The 5000-nt window shown below is 29.6% G+C and overlaps 1 protein-coding gene across 2 annotated transcripts in view; it reads right to left on the bottom strand.

Moving 5' to 3' along the window:
* Nucleotides 1-5000, bottom strand: part of LOC135209022 (uncharacterized) — a 195992-nt gene that overhangs the window by 8194 nt on the left and 182798 nt on the right. The gene's annotated exons all lie outside the window — the stretch shown is intronic.

Below are 5000 nucleotides of genomic sequence, written 5' to 3'. Positions count from 1 at the left end.
GTACTTAATGGTGTAAGAAAAGTACAGAAAATGAATAAATTCTGGTTGAAATCTAGAATTCAATAATTGAAAACGACAAGAAAACGCTGAAAAAATGTTTGCCATGCACAGATCAAAGTAGGATAACACATAAGCTTACATCACTTACGATTTCCCTAGCAAGCAGAACATCCAATAGCCAGTAAAATTTTGTAAGTTGCCAATCTAAAATGCACAGTGTGACACTATTAAAGGTCATTTTTTGAACGTCTGTTCTACTGTCAGTGAGGGGGTGGTAGAACGGAGCATCCGGTGTTTTAAAGATTCTTGGCAGGCAGGTATGTACACACTGGCATGAGGTAATGTTGATTCGTTGAGCTGTGAATGCTAGCCACAGGGGTTACAGGAGGTTATCAATTAGGCACATACCAATAACCATTTATTAATCACACTCGGAAATCATTAATTAGTGAATGGAAAGATGGGGGTGTTTCGAACTCTTCTTATTGCGTACTACATATCTATGGGGGGTTCAAAGTTGGGTTGTAGACCGGGTGGAAACTATAATTATACCTGAAATTATTGTAATAGCTAATCTTTTGCAAGTGAGAATAGGATTAACCTTAACAAATCAGAGTAATCTACCTAGGACGATGAAGAGGAGTCTTGGGGGATTGTACTTGGTCCAGGTTGCGACTCTAAACTAACGATAGGTCTAATGCCTTGAGGTGGGTACAGCAGTCTTGAAATTAAGATTAGACTTTAGAAAAGAGGTATCGGCTGAAGTATTGCTTATAATACCTTTTCCTGATGCCTGCCTTTAAAATCCAAGACTTAGTATCGTTCCACTTTCAATATTTTGAGTATGGTTTCAATAGTTTGAGTATGGTTACAAGCGTCAGTAGGTCGATAAAGAGTTCACTGTGGTTGATGGTGAAGTGCTCGTAACCGTATTCACCCAAGAGACGATACGCAGCCCATTCATCACTTATTATAATGCTGGCCTGGAAGGATGAATTTCTGAATTATAGGAATGAGGGTATCTACATTCTTATGGAGGCCAGTCTCTTGGTTGTCGGAATTGAACGGTGGCATCAAGAAAGACTTTTTGGAAATTCTCTCAATTCCACCAAAAACCCATATACCGTCTTTATCTCTTCCCCGTTCATACTTCGAATTTTGATTCATCAATTTTAACGATTACATTAGGCCCGCCAATTGGAAGGTGATTGCCCATGCAGTATTCAAGTCACCTCAGAGTAAAAACTTCTCAATTAACTATCGTTTCATTGGTTAATTCCATGCTTCTCGATATATGCTGAACTGAAAATGTTTTTGAGAGCCACTCACATATAAATAAAACTAACCTCCATGGAGGAAAATGAATTATTTCAAGGAATCTGTCAAGAAAGTCCCCTTAAAGTATAGCCACAAACTTTCGTTATTATTATTATTATTTTTTTTTTTTTTTTTTTGGGGGGGGGGGGGGGGCGGGGGAGGGAAAAACTTCTGTTACAGCGCCACAAATTCTTATCAGATCTTAAAGTACAGGGTTGGGAACACTTTGGGCAAGTAACAGAACTTGGAAGAACTCAGTAAATTCTTAAAAAAGATAAGGCTTCGTCATAATCGAAAAAATTTCCGATACACTGATACTGTGTTACACTACTCTACACATGGCATTCATTGTGCGAATGATAAGAATTTCAAAATTGTTGCCCCATATCAGCCGTAAGTGAAATTTGAAATAATCAATGGTTAATGAAATAAATAACTTGTTTTCATTGGTTCTAAAAAAGATCCAAATGAAAAGTGGTTTATTATTGGCTGATTTCAATCGTATTCAAAAAGAGGCCTAATTACAATGGATAAACTTTTCGACTTGGTTGACCAGATGAGCCGCGTCAATAATTTTAAATTCCAAGTCGACAGAACGCCCACGCAAATGACGTTCACCAATCACATCAAAGCAATGTGACATCACGATAGATAAGTGGGTGAACTGCAGGGGCATACGCATACCTGTCAGCTTATGTACAAACGCACACACGGGAGCTCAAAACGTCATGGGTAAGACTGGATTTGCGAGAATTGTGTATATAATTTTTTTTTTTATTTCAAATGAAGATTCGAAAGACATAATAAAATATCAAGTAAGAATGTTCGGACCAGAAACGAGCATTAACCGTAATCATTTTTACATATTTGTCTGTTCATTTCCCTTTGTTAATATTTTTTAAATTGTAAAGAGACGACTTTATGGACACTATTAATCTATATAAATATATATGATATATATATACTATAATATATACTATATATATATATATAGATATATATATATATATATATATATATATATGTATATTATATAGTAATAGATATATATACATATATATATACATAGTATATATAATATATATATATAGATATATATATATATATACTATATATATATATATATATATATATACTATAATGCGGTACTTGGCAGTTATGGACAAACTGATGATATAGCCATGGGTTCCAGGGTTGGTAATTATTTTATATAAAAAATTCAAATTTTTTTCATTTAAATCAGATTATTTTTATTAATTAGCAATATATATATATATATATATATATATATATATATATATATATATTTATTCTATAGCATGTTGCATCATCTCTCACTTGGTTACAATGTGTTTGACCCTGTCAATTAGCCCAATAGCAAATGGCTAGGACTGCATCATCTCTCTGTCCTTTTCCTGTATATATCATGTTAGGACATAGTCAGACTTGTGCCACTATGTAGTAGTTTGGGTGTTATAGCCACTCATTCCAGAGGTAACTGCAAGAGCAAAGAGATGCCGCTGACCACAAAAAAACATGCCCCCCAGACTTTCCATTTACTTTCCTTAAAAAGTAAGGGTCTGAGAACCCCACCTCGTCTTTGTATGAAAATTGTTTCTCAGTTCTCTGTTTTAAAATCCTTAGCAAAGTTATTATTCCCAAGATAAGTGTACCTACAGTATCTAGACTGCCGTTGTATGCTACCCTTCCTTTGATTCATGATGAGTCTTTTTATAAAAGATTGTGACGTCTTATTTCTTATTACGCCCCTGCCATTAAGCTGAATATCATTGACACTAATCATGTTACAATCGACACTGAGGATGTTAATTAAAAGTAGGAATCGACTGCCATAGGGGCACCAGTTATCGAACTGATAACTGATGTCACAGTAAATAATCCTGTCTTCCCTAATATCCGAGACCATAAAAATGCTGACAATTTTAGAGTCATTATTTATAAAACGGACAGTTCCCACATAAACTCCAAGTCATCTTCGGCACCTTTGTACCCCCTCGTAATTTTTACTAGTCTGGTTGTGCTCACATATTGTCATTCTGTTCCCGTCTCCTTTTCTGGCGGTTTGTTTCCTTCATTTAAAGTAATATAATATTTCTAATGTATTAACACTAGTATCAATTTTATGTCGGTTCCTTTTCTAGCTTGAGAATGAGACGCAATTCTTGATACGTCACATCACATGTTTTTAATATATATAGAGATATAGATATATATTATATATATATATATATATATATATATATAATATAATATACACACACACACATACACACACACACACACACAGGCACCACACATTTCACACACACATATATAGATATATATATTATATATATATATATATAATAGGATATTATATATATGGTAAGAGATAGGAATATAGAATATAGAGTTATATAGATATATATATAATATGATCTATATATATTATATATATAAGACCCTATATAGATATCTGATATCTATAGTAACTATAAATAAATAGATATATATGTTATGATATATTAGTATATATATTATTATAGTAGATAGCTATATATCTATCTATAATTTATTTAATATATATATATAAGATAATCGATATATATCTATATATTATCTATATATTATATATATTATATAGATTATAGAATATATAGTCTAGATCTCTCCTCTCTCTCATCTTCTCTCTCCTCCGCTCTACTCTCGTCTCTCTCTCTCGTCTCTATGATATATAATATATATATATATAGTATATAATAGATATAGAGAATATATAAAAATATATGGTAGCTCTCTCTTCATATATAAGTATATAGATAGAGATATTAGTGATGTAGGTATATAGAGATAAGATATATAAAAGAACGAATAGATATAGATTAATACGAATAGTATATTATGTATATATATAGTATATGTTTTATATATATTATAAGTAGTAATGTTATAGAGTAGATATAATAATAATCTAAATAATATATATGTTTATATGATCAAATATATATAAGATATTAGATAGATATTATAAGATATAGCATACATATAATACATAACTTAGAATATATATATATAGCTATTATAGAGATAGATTATATATATATATATAGAGATATATATAAGATATATATCTAAGAATATCTATTAGATATAGATATGAATATATGATAGTATATATAATATATATATTATATATCGATATCGATAGATATCTATATATATAGATTATATAAGCATTATATATACTCGTATATATAGGATCGATAGATATATTACATATAGATATTATATATAGAGAGATAGAATAATATATGTTACATATACATAATAGATATGATATTACAGATATCAATAGACATATATAGATGAGATCTAGATAGATATATTAGCTAATAGAGAGAGAGTTATATCATGATAGTATATTATATATATATATATATAGATATTATAATATATTATATATATATATACTGATAAAATTATATATATCTATATACTATATTATATATATAGATAATAATATACTGATAAATATATATATATGGTATATAATATATATCTAATATAGATATAATATAGATTAATCTATCCATATATATTAGATACATATATATATAATAATAGATACATATATTATATATATATACATATATATCTATATATATATATTTATACATAATCTA

The sequence above is a fragment of the Macrobrachium nipponense genome, chromosome 37 (genome assembly GCF_015104395.2).
Source record: "Macrobrachium nipponense isolate FS-2020 chromosome 37, ASM1510439v2, whole genome shotgun sequence".
Taxonomy (NCBI): Eukaryota; Metazoa; Arthropoda; class Malacostraca; order Decapoda; family Palaemonidae; genus Macrobrachium; species Macrobrachium nipponense.
Note: the sequence above shows the minus strand (reverse complement) of the source record. Positions and strands in the feature narration are given on the sequence as shown.